We start from the raw sequence: 13,067 nt of genomic DNA on the forward strand, positions 1-13,067 counted from the left end.
TGAGGAGCAAAAAACAAACAAACAAAATAAAAACAATGATGGTTGGGTCCATATTTTTTAAAGGGGGAGGGCATCCAAAGTCATTTTTATTTGCTTCTGTAAATCAGTATATAGTCCTATTTAAATAACTCTGCAAATTCCAGGGGGGGGGGGTTCCAATCTCCCTAGCCGCTCCCTGTCCCTGAAATGACAAATGATCATGTGACTCCTAAATAGTAGAAAACTTTTCCATTTGACTATACATATAATTTTGTTTCTTGTGTTATTATGTTATGTACAACTAATAGTTTAAGGTTATGAACCCCTGGAGGTCATCCCCACTCTCTTAATGAACTGGAAATGTTCATAATATGACTACATCAAATTAAATAAAAGTGCATCAATGATAAGATTACTTGACATTTCATTCACGAATTTGGGTCAACCCATGTACCCTCCTAGAATTAGGAATGAAAATCATTCAAAGAGATGGACCATTAAACTATTTGTATATATTCACATTTTTTTTTTATGTCAAACCAAAGTATTAGACTAGTTTGCATACATGAACAAACAGGGGTCTGGGAAGGGGAAGGGGCAAGGGGAAGGAGTTATCTCTTTATGTCTTAATTGTTGAAAATTCCTAAAATGAATGCTAACCTCAAATCCGACTTGTACGTCTTCATTATTTTTAAGTGGTGGTGTCTCCGTATGAGTGAAAAATTCCCAAGAGGGACATTTAACGACGAGCAAACATTAATGACTTAAAAAACACAATATACATGTACATGTTTATTAGTCAACGGATATACTTCTGATCATATCTCTAGTTCTCCCTTGAATCAGAAATGATGATATAAATATTTTAAGAATGATTAAGAGTTGAAAAGGTTGTGCATTTTATAATTGACTAAGCTCTGTGGTTGAATGAGCTATACCAGTTTAGCTTATTTTGCTACTCAAAGCACCTTGATTAACTATTTTTAATCATACTGTTTTCTGAAATGTGAAGTTTTTTCAACGTGGATACAAGTTTAAACCTTTTCAGCTTCTGAAAACAATGCATGAAAAAAAACCCCTGCTTTTCAAATACTGTAACTCTTTCCAAGTACTTGTGATCATAAGTTTTTAGCTCACTTGAGTTTTTCTGGTTTTCTGATCACATTTTGTTTGTCATCCATCTCTCCGCCTGTAAACTTTTCACATTTTTGTCTTCTTCACTAGAACCAACCCTGCCACAAAGCATCTTCGGGTAAAGAGGATTCAAGTTTGTTCAAGTGAAGGATCACACCCTCTTTCAAGGGGGGATAATCAAGAATTAGTGAAAATTTGGTGGTATCATTTAAAAAAAGTCTTATCAAGAACCACTGACTGGGCCCAAAAAGTTGAAACTTTCTTTACATAGACTTAGTGTAGATTCAAATTTGTTCAAATTATGACCCACTGGGGTAGGTTGGGGCCACATATGGGGATCCAATGATTTACATAGAAAAATGCAGGGGATTTTTTCCATCATAAATCTTCTTCTCATGAACAGCAAGGGTATTATTGCCATCCATTTTCACGAAAGGGACCTAGGGGACATTAAATCTCAATTGTCTGTCAGTCTGTCCGTTTGTCAGTCCGTCTGTCTGTCACAATAAATTTAACCTTGGTCATAACTTTTGAATAATAAGAGATAGGGCTTTCATATTTCACATGTACATTACCTACAAGAACTTTCTAAACATACTATGATTTTTGAACCCATGACCTTGACCTTGAAGTTTGACCTACTTTTAAAAAAATTTAACATTATTTTAAATTGATCATTTTGAAAGAGAAAAGATAGGGCATTCATATTATACATATATATTACCTGTGATAAGACCTTTCTAAATATATCATGACTTTTGACTCTGTGACATTGACCTTGAAGTTTAACCTACTTTTCAAAAATGTTATATTTGGAGACGCCACCACGTACTTGCCGGTGGAGGGCTGCAAATTTGTACCTATACTCGGCACTCAGGGCCATTGGGCAGTGAGGGATCTTTTTCGAGCAAACACCTACTGCGACACGGGACCTTGGTTTATACGATCTCATCCGATTGACCAATCCACGTCCCGCAGTGGATTCGAACCCGTGACGTAAGGATCAGCTCCTTACTCCGCGACTGTAGAGCAGACGCTCTAACCCCTGCGCCAAGCAGTCGACTCCGGTACAAGTAGTGAGTCACGGATCACGTTGACACGATAAAGATTCCTCACTGCGGTCCATTAAGCGACATACATATGTCAAAATTCATAAATAAACGAATATTACTTTTAAGATTGTAATTCAACCAAATCAACTTAATGCCGAGGAATCACATGATATGTGACGTAGGCAATCACGTGATTCAGTCTTGGTGAAACCAACAATCATTCCACTTCTCTCAGAAAGAAATTTCCAATGGGAGGGTGTGGTGGGCATGTGATCTCCCTGAAAACATGTATCATCTATATAAATGACTCTATTGAAGTCAAATTGATGTAATTTGGAGAAAACTGGCTTTAGTAACTTGGTGAAAACTCTAGGCGAACTTGTAAGCACCATTGGTAAATATCGGAAATGATAACAGATCCCATTCTATAAGAATCTCCAAAAAAAAAAAAAAAAAAAAAAAATCAATGATTCAAGTAGGGATGACTATGTGATTTTTTTGTTCATAAGACGAAACAGTCTTTGGTTTGTCTTTGAGTTAAGTGCTCAATTTTGTGGACATCTCCATTTCCTTCAATTTGGTCTCCAGACTGTCTCCCAACAAGTTTTTTGTAACTTCATTTGAATCGTTACATAACTGTTTATAGCGAGGCATCAAGTCTTGATTGATTAAATATCTTCTTCTATGGGAAAATGTCAGTGAATGCTACCTGCATTAATTGAAATGTGATTTTTGCTAATTTTAAGTAATGCAGAGTACATGTACATAAATATATGTGTGTCAAACCTTTTTTTAGATGTAGATGCAACGAAACGTTTTCAAACAGACGTAAAGTTGAAAACATGGCCTTCAGTTGAAAATTCTGAACTCTCTGAAGTTTGGCGTCCTTTTTTTTCAAGGAATGCCATACACTTGTTGTATGTGTGTTTTTTTTTAACAGCAATGTTCACAATTGCAAGGCGATCATAGACTTTTGCTAACACTTTTGCTTTTTCGTCATTAACTCGTGCATTGAAATTCTCCATCATATGTTTCGCTTGATCATCATTTATCTTCGGCCCGCTCTTCTCACAACCTTCAAACAGTGTCAATATCACTGTTGTCATCGTTATCTCCTTAATATTCTTGCGATAGTTTCTTTATGAGCGAGTCCAATAACGATTTGTCTGTCGTCAGTTTTGTGAAAGTGCAATCATTAACTGGAATCTGGGAGACATCTTTACGTTTCTTGGGCACATACATTTCGTTCTCAGACCCAGCCGATCTTTTCCTATCGAGAAAAGATTCAATGATTTTATTTTGTTGCTCCATAAGCAACGGATTTTGTCGTAACATATCTTGTTGACTGCCCGCCATAGCCGGTGTAACGACGAAAAGTGACCGTCGTAGAATATTGACTGGGGATAATTTTTCTATGTAGAAATTTGACCCCCCCCCCCGGTCAATATTCTACGTAGAAAAATGACCCACGTTTTCGTAGAAATTTTGGCCTTTGGGTCATTTTTCTCCGTGTTTTCTCTGTGTTAACAATTATAATGAATGTAAGTTTCTTTTGATTATAAATTAAATTTTCTAGGCCAGAAAAAATATCCAAAGAGGAAATAATATCACGAAGCTTTTTGTATTTCTAGTTGGTTGCAACGTAAAAAAGATCAATATTATTTGAGCTATACCATAGACCTAAAGCAAATTTGCTTTAGGTCTATGGCTATACCTTTGCTTTCATTCTGGACAAGCAATTTTTATCATTCTTATGTCTCATTTTAAAGAGGAAATACCTGCTTAAATTCTTTGCTCAGTCTATATAAATAGGGGGAGTTTAGATAAAGGTATGGACACTTGTACTCAAAGATGATTAATTGAATATGAATATAAATATTATATCTGTCTAACAGGCGACAGTCGTCATATGTATACATCGGATATGACGTGGATACGACGTCATCCTACAAACTTACAACTCTATCTGCACAGGCTCAACAATACGAAAATTTCTACGCCAAAAATATCAATAATGCAAATTGGCATTGTGTTTATCAATATTTGAGCAGCTGGTTTGTAGGGACCTGTGACTCATACTACTTTTATCTTTGCAGCAATATCCCAAATCTAGGTGTGTTCGAATTCTCAACGTGATTTCTTTAAAGTTTTGACATAGATTTAAATGAATATTATTTTATTTGAGTTTAACTTCACTGTGTTTCTTACCATCAAGTAATGATGTTTTTTTTTTATCGTTAACAAATTATGTAAAGCGGAGGAATACGAATACCCCTTAAATTGACAATCAATAAGATTCCGAATAAAATAATGTGACATTACGTACATGTACCAGTAATTAATGATAAATGGACAAAAATTTTATTACATGATCTTTCACATATTACATTAATCACGTTTTACTGGTCTTATCATTACCATCAATACTCTGTTTAACCCTTGATTACAATTGAAATTTTCAACCATAAATCCGTTTTTGTTACCATCTTCTTCTAAAAATTAGACATTTCATTTTTTTTCTATGGATAGTATTTTATTTTGTTGTTAAAAAAATTGTTTTATTTCCAAGAGAAGATAAATTTAGGGTTTTTATTATCTTCCAATTCAGTATCAAGTAATTCACTCATGCAGGAAACAAAAAAAAAAAAATTAAGGGATTACACCTCAGAACCGAGCACTACATATATGAATAAATTTATAAAATCTTTTCTAAGTAGAAGCAAATCAATATATAGCTTTCAATGCTAGTCTGATTTAAATGACCCTATTTCTACTTCCTGAAAGGATTTAAAAAATCCCACAATTGTTTAAATGCTGTAGGCGACTGATGTGTACATCAAATCTTTTTTTTAAAGTTTCTTCAGCTGTATGCACTGTATTTTACAAAAACTAAGTTTATCTAGTCTAGAATGTGTAAAAAAAAAATATCAAAAGGAAAAAAAAATGAGTATCATTATAACGTATCCATTTATTTTGGTACAATCCTTTTCATTTTATTTATTCAGGTAAAGTGAGCTTTTCTTAATATAGATTTACAAGCGTTCTTTTGCCTCCTTCGGCAATGCAATGTATTTTGTTTGAAGGAAACAAATTAATGCAATTAACCTTAGAATTTTTATGACAAAGAACTTAAGGGTCAACATTTTCTTTGCGTTTTTTTTTTCCAAGTCAACACCCCAACTTCCACTACGGAATCACAATCAACGTCTACAATGACCTCAACATCCATGAAGTCCACTTCAACTCAATCCACTGCCACCATTACAGAGGCAGCTTCTTCAACCTCAACAGCAAAAGAATCAACATCAACTCTATCAACTGCCACTATGACACATTCAACTTCTTCACACTCACCACAAAACTGTACGTGTCCGAATGGTTGTATCATTAGATATACATCCACTATAAACTCTACTGAAGAGCTGGACGCAATAATTGCAGAAATCAAAAATAGGATGAGAGTGAAGAAATCCACCTTGTCGTCTACTATCCGGAAGAGAATATCAGCAGACGGTCCAAGACCATCCGCCAAAACCTTTGGTTATATTGGAGTTATTATCATTGTCTTAGTCCTGGGAGGAATTGTCGCTTTGGATTCCCCATTGCTGTTGGCTTAGTTGAAAAGAATAGGAGTTAATGTACTAAACCTGATTAAGGAATGAATTGTGATTGCCCTCTACAATTTCATGAGTTTTCCAGAGGTCGTTCATATCAAACTAAGAAACGACGCAAATATTTTTAGAATCGGTCATTTGTCAATACCTTTCAGTGTGTCAGAAACTTCACTCACCATAACCTTAAACTTATTTATTGAGCATGTTGATTCTCAATGAATCAACAATTTACTGAACACACTGAGAACTGTGAGGTTTTTACTCCAACTTATTGTTAATTTCAAAAATCAAAACTAGATACGTGTACCTTTAATTAGAAAACAGAAAAAAATCTCTAATTTTTGTATAGAAAATAAAAGCTTCATATGTTGTTTCAATAGGCGATGTAAACACTGCTACATGTACGTATCTAATGAAATCAAGAAAAGTTATGAAAATGTTCAACTGAAGAAGTGTCAATTATCTGCTTTTAAATTAACGTTGGCAAAAGCCTATCAATATTAATTATCTCACTTTAAAGTAGATTGTTTTATCCTATGTGAAACTACTTAGGTTATATAAATAAAGCGTGTTAAATATTAATGAGATTCTTTTTAACTTTGATTGAATGCTTACAAGTCTCTTGCGTACTCTTCCCGACAGAAAACCAAAGAAAAATATAAAGGATAATTATCATAAAAAAGTATCTACATCATAATCTTGAATATCAAAGGGGAAAATCATTAAAAGAGAAGAAAGGAATATATTATTTTCAAGTTTCCGAATCCATTGGAAAATCAATCCAAATTTAATCTCTAAATATATTAAATCTTTTGTAAAAGTGATTTTCTTTTTTACGATGTCGGAATAAGACTTCATGTAGACTCTGTTTATATAACCAAGTAGCAAAATAATAGATGCTTCTCATTACCAAATACATGAGTTTGGTTATCTTTTTCTTTTTATACAGAACAGCAATACGACCATTTGGTAAGCCATACTTGTCAATGAAGATCAAAAAAAACCCAGCTCTTATTATAGTAATCTTTTAACTGACACAGTGATAATCTATACATACAGGAAACAGATACCATCACCACTCCAGAATATCTATTGCCCCTAGATCCACAATTGTCTTTCTCATCTACTGAACTGATTGTCAACGAATCAGTTGTTGGATCTAATTACTTATACATAATGTTAGTTGTGTGTGTAAATTCAATTGTCTCCGTTTGCCCGATTCGTGAAAAGAACACACGGCGGTGTGACCGGTCGACAGGGGATGTTTATTCCTCCATAGCACCTGATCCCACTCCTGTTTTCAGAGGTCTGTGTTGGCTTTACACATAATTCGTGTTATTTAAATGGACTTTTTAGAATGATCATTGTTCGTTATTTCACATTTCATTCCTAATGTATTGGTGGTAGTTCTTGTATTTGAAAACATATAAATCTTACTATTCGAGGTACATTTGAAGTTTCCAATGGGGTAGATCAAGTGTTTACAGTGTAATGATAACCATATATGTCAATACGCCAACGATATCAACAGTGCAGTTTCATCGAGTTTTTAGGTTAAAAAGGAAACAGAGTACTAAACCGTTCTGAAAGAAATGAATATTCCCCTGATAATAATCACTTGTTTCCATTTCGAATAAATATATCTTTATTTATACCTATACATTTGTGTACCATGCTCGTAGGTTTTAACAAATTATCCATCTTTATCAACATTAAAATACAATGTTGTTATTGACAGCATAGTAAAGATTGTACCCAAGCTCCTGCAGTAAATCTTGATTGGGAAGCATTGAGGAATGTTTCATTATGACTTGACATATATTTGAACTATGTTCTGGAAATAAAGAAATGCATGCCTAAAAATTAATTTTCAGACTATGCCTAATAATCTAATAAATGAAGATGAATTGATTAATGCAATTTTCACTATATTAATATTTCATTGATGCCTAATGCCGGATGAAATGAGTATTTTTATTTTTAGTTGAGGATTACTCAAGTCTATAGTATTCTTTAATTATTGTATGAAAATTATGAAAAATCATGCTACATTTAGTTGAGTCTCTCTAATTTTGTATTCATGTAACATATGTTTTATCACTGACTGCTCAAAAGACAAAAGTGGTGAGTACATGTCTAAATTCGCAGCCTTCCATCGGTGTAAAGTGAGAGCTTTCACTGCCGTGTTAATAATTGCTTCAAACTAAAACAGACTAGACTGGTACTAACTGTGAGCATTTAGCTAGCAAAATGATATCCTCCGTTCCAATATGAGTACAATGACAAAGTCCATTTTTTGCTTTGGGAAACCCCAAATATATATACGATCAGAACATAAAATAGAAGATGCACGATGGCACTATGTGACAGAGTTCTTTGAAAGTCTCATTAAATTTTATTCAGTGGTATTTGAGATGTGCGGATAAGAGATGGGTATTCCCAGTCTTATAGAAAGAACTGCAATGTACATGCTTTGCTATGGAAAATTAACCTCAAATATTTCTTCGATCGAAACATTAAATAAAAAGGGACAGTGGCACTAGGTAATTAAGATTCTGCAAAAGTCTTATTAAATTTCACAGGTAGAGTCGCGGTTGAGAGATGGATACCTCTATTGTTATAGAAAGAATGGCTGTGTCCAAATTTTGCTACGGGAAACTATATATACCTGCTTGATCGAAAAATGATTGATTGATTGATTGCCTGTTTGTTTGTTGTTTAACGTCCCTCCCGAGAATTTTTCACTCATATGGAGACGCCACCACTTGCCGGTGGAGGGCTAGTGGTGTACTAGTCTCCACTATCGGTCCCCACGTCCCGCAGTGGGATTCAAACCCACGACGTGTGATCAACTCCTTACTCCGCGACTGTAGAGCAGACGCTCTAACCACTGCACCACGCGAGCGACTCGGAAAAATGAAACAAAATTAGGTGAACAGTAATAAAGATTCTCTGAAAGTTTGATTATTTTTATTAAGCAGTATAGGAGGCCTTGCAGATAAAAGATTGGTGCCCCCCCCCTCCCCAAGGTTATGAATGTTCGGCAGTGCAGACAGACACGCTTGTAAAACGGGGTTTTTCAAAATTTTATTCTTTCATTCTTTCAACACATCAAAGTACATAATTCGAGTAGCCCAAAGTGTTCTGTAAGTCCGAATAATTATTGGAAGTAACTACGATACTGAGAATCTTGTACACGATAATTGTAAGATAAAAGATTCTATGCTTGAAAGGGATTAAAGTGACAGAAAATTGACAAATGCACCACTTTGAACATAAGTGATGAGTTATGTAATGAGTCCATGTTACACAAAATTCTTTTTTAAATAAGTATAATTACAAAACATTTAAATTTGCTTTGGAAGATTTGTGTTTTGACTAAATTCCTTTCTACTCCCAACGCTAAAGATAAAGGATCACTTCTCCATTCTTTAGAGATGATGGAGAACAGACTACCGATTAACATCACAGGTACGGTGGATATATAAATTATTCATATTTTCATTATATTTTCTTATATTTTCATGTGTCAATAAAACACAAATCGTGATGTAATGCGAGATCACAAGTAAAATTTTGAAAAACATGTCAGAAAAACATCTTTTGAAATGATAACTGGAAGTAAATTATACATATCACTTTAAAATGATTATTAATAGCAAGATGCAAGTTTTAATAACTCTTCTTTGTGATTTATGGCAAAGAGAAATGAAATAATGCTTAAAGTAAATTATGCATTTCCGACACAGTTTTAATTCAACGAACAAAGTTGCGTTTAAAGATTTTTTTCGAAGAATTAAACGTTGGATTTTAGTCTATGTGCAAAGTTGAAGTAAAATACTGCATTTGCTTTGACCAAGATTGCAATTTTTTGTTTAATATACTAGTATTGCTTCAAGACATAATGAGTCTTGTCTAAAAATATAATTTCAAACTTTTCTTCAGTTTAACAAACTAGCAAAATTATCGCACTTGCCCTTAATTATTTGATAGTCGGATATAAACACTTAACGCATTAAACTTAAAAACTTATTGGTTGCTTTTTGCTTGTGGACTTTTCAATTAATATTAGAGATATTAAAGTTAAAATTCGAAGTTGTTGACTTTAACTCAGATCTCATTTAGCCAATGAGATAGCTTAGTAAGACATCCATTATGGATTCAACATTTGTTTTTATTGCAAGTCAGTTCAAAAGACTTGGACTGATACGTTTAACATTAGCTAAAAGCATCTTTAACAGAGACAAGAATGACATCTATTGAAAATCCTATGAGTTGTATTCTAATATAATGTACAAAATATTTATTGAAATGGACGGAGTGGCATTAATTATCTAAAGATACGGGAAAATGCTTTCTTATTATTTTTAGAAACTTTTATTTTATCTGCCAAGGATATCAAGGAAACGACCGATTTCAATATTTATTATTCATACACACTGGTATTCAGTAATGATAAACACCCAAAACAAAACAAAGAAACTTGAATATAGATGTTACATTTTATTGATTGTAAGCAACTGAACAATCGCTTCTTTCAAAAAATAACTTTCAATGCATTTATGGAGAAAAATTGTTAGGATAAAAATCAAATAACTAATGTTAATTAGAATTGCCACTGAAATCTTACAAAACCTGTATCTGTTAACAACGGCATTTTGTTTACTAACCTCTTCTCTAAAAGTTGCTCAGAAAGAATAACCAGTCAGTCACCTTGCACATTTAAGCTTGCAACTGCCGAACATTGTTATGAAAAAAATGTTTTAAATTTAAATATTCAAAGTATCCAAACTTATATGAAAAATTCTAATCTGTTATAATTGTATTATGATGTTTAAAAATAAGGTTTTATGTTCTATTTCTCCTTTCAACTTTAGTTCTGCTGGGTACTGCATTATTGGTGATGTGAATATAGTTCACGATGAGACCTAAACTCACACATTCAAGGGATCTACAATTTATTGAACCCCGATCTTTCAACCGGCGACAAAATTACATGAATACTATGAATGCTGTCAAAGATGAAGAAGATACATTGAAACTTTTTCAAAATGGATAAAAAGTGTAAGATGGATAGTGAAATTTCGTATTAAAAGGTTGAGCGACAAAATGCGAAGCATCTATCCTTCGGCCTTCCGTAGTCTACAATGATTCAGAAGTAATGAAATATGGAGATAACGAACATTATTCAAGCTCAAAGTCCATTAAAACAATTCGGGAGCAGAGCAAACACGGACCTCCAAACATCAGAGGTGGGATCAGGTGCCATGGAGAAGTGAGCATCCTCTGTCGCCGTGTGCTCATTGTCATGATCGGTAAATAACGGAAAAATCCGTCGGCAATTCAATGTGTTAATTAACAATACTCAACGGAGGCAGGTTACTTACAAGTACATTGAGGTTACAAATGTATCAATAATTTCGTCCAAAGTCAACATTTCGCAAATTCTATGCTCGATACAATGATCTTGTTTGCCTTGTTTGAAATTCAGTAGTTAGATTGAATGTTGACTGATGTATTTAATACGCATTGTTAGGCCTTTTTTTTTTTATCAAAATGAATTTTCTCTACCCGATCAAGACAAGGGGTTCACGATGGGTTTGACAGGAGATGCTTACTCCTCCATGGCACAGTATCTAACCTCTAGTATTTTCAGAGATCCCTGAACAATAATTGGACTTTTGATCATTATTACTTTTCATCGTCTTTACGTTTCATTTTACAACTTTTCAAGATGACTGATGTCTTTCAATATCTATCTATCACGTGTGTTGGAAGATGATTCAGACTCAATCCGTCGGTTCCTTAAACTTAAATTTGCCAACAAAGGAATAGATGCTGTGTAACATTCTTAATCATAAAAAGTTCAGTCTTGCATTCCACTATTTTTCAAGTTGAAGTCTACACCCTGCACTTCCCGCAGATATTCTCAAATTGTTGCTTCTAAGTTTTTCATTTATAACGTATTTTTTCGTTATATTTCCTGATCATGACAAGGAGCATACGGCGGGTGTGACCGGTCTGCAGGGGATGCTCACTCCTCCATGGCACCTGATCCCACCTCTGATGTTTCGGAGATCGAGTTTGCTGTGCTCCAAAATTTGTATTGTTTAATGGACTTCTGAGCTTGAATACTGTTTGCTATCTTCATACATTTCATAAACAAATCTTACAGTGTCTAGATAATGAACAGCTAAAACAAAATCCTTTTAAATGTTCTTGCTCTTTTTCTTCTTTCAACTATAGCCCCTCTGGACCCGTCATCACCGGTGATGTTAATACAGTTGAAATGAAGACTTAAAAGCAATCACTTTAAAAGGTCCAAAATACAGAGAGATCCGATCTTTCAATTCGCAACAGAACTTCATTTCTATTATGATTTCTGTCGAAGATTATGCCAGATTATTGGGCTAAATATGAAGGGAGGAGCTGAACATTTTGTCAAAATAGATGAAGTGTTTTAGAAATATATTAGAGAACCTTATTAGAAAGTTAAAAGACAACGTGCTAACCATCCATCCTGCCATTTTCACTAAATTGGAGGTGATAAAAAATCTGAAATACTGATGGAAAAGCCATTAAAAGCCATTTCAAAAGGTACATATTCGATTTATACCAAGTGGAATCAGTTTTACATGTTTACGTGTTTTTTATGTTGTTTACATGCATTTTTAATTAGAATAAAAAAAGATTTGATACTATAAACTTAATATAGTTTATAACATAAAAAGATTAGAGATATATAGTTGAATTTAAATTTATTGGGTCAAGTTAAATACCATTTTATAATAATTTCTTTTTATACAAGTCAATAGTCACGACATGGTAAGAATTTTGTAGCGATGTGCTTACCTATATGAAAAAAGCGCATGTTCTGATGAAGACGATCTAATTAAAATCTGATCCTTTGATCCGCTCGCATAGATCGCTTCTCTTGAGTTGCGATCTATCTGAGTGGATGAAAGGATCTGATTTTTATCAAATTGGTAAAAAGATGCAGTCCTAGTAATTTCAAAATAGCTTTAAAGTATGTATATTTATAAAAAAAATTACGCTTATATGGACAGAGTTAGAAATACCTGTACAACTTATAGAACATCTTAAATTCCATTCTTCCATTTATTTATAATAGTCGGCCGAGTGACGCAGTGGTAGAGCGTTTGTTCTAGAGTAAGGAATTGATCTTGCGTCGCGGGTTCGAATACCACTGCGGGACGTGGAGAACGGTCCTTCGGAAGAGTACGTATAAACCGAGATCCCGTGTCGAAGTTGGTGCTGCACGAAAAAG

The sequence above is a fragment of the Saccostrea echinata genome, unplaced genomic scaffold, assembly GCF_033153115.1.
Source record: "Saccostrea echinata isolate AGI-Se365-2 ecotype Australia unplaced genomic scaffold, CSIRO_AGI_Sech_v1 ptg000054l, whole genome shotgun sequence".
Taxonomy (NCBI): domain Eukaryota; kingdom Metazoa; phylum Mollusca; class Bivalvia; order Ostreida; family Ostreidae; genus Saccostrea; species Saccostrea echinata.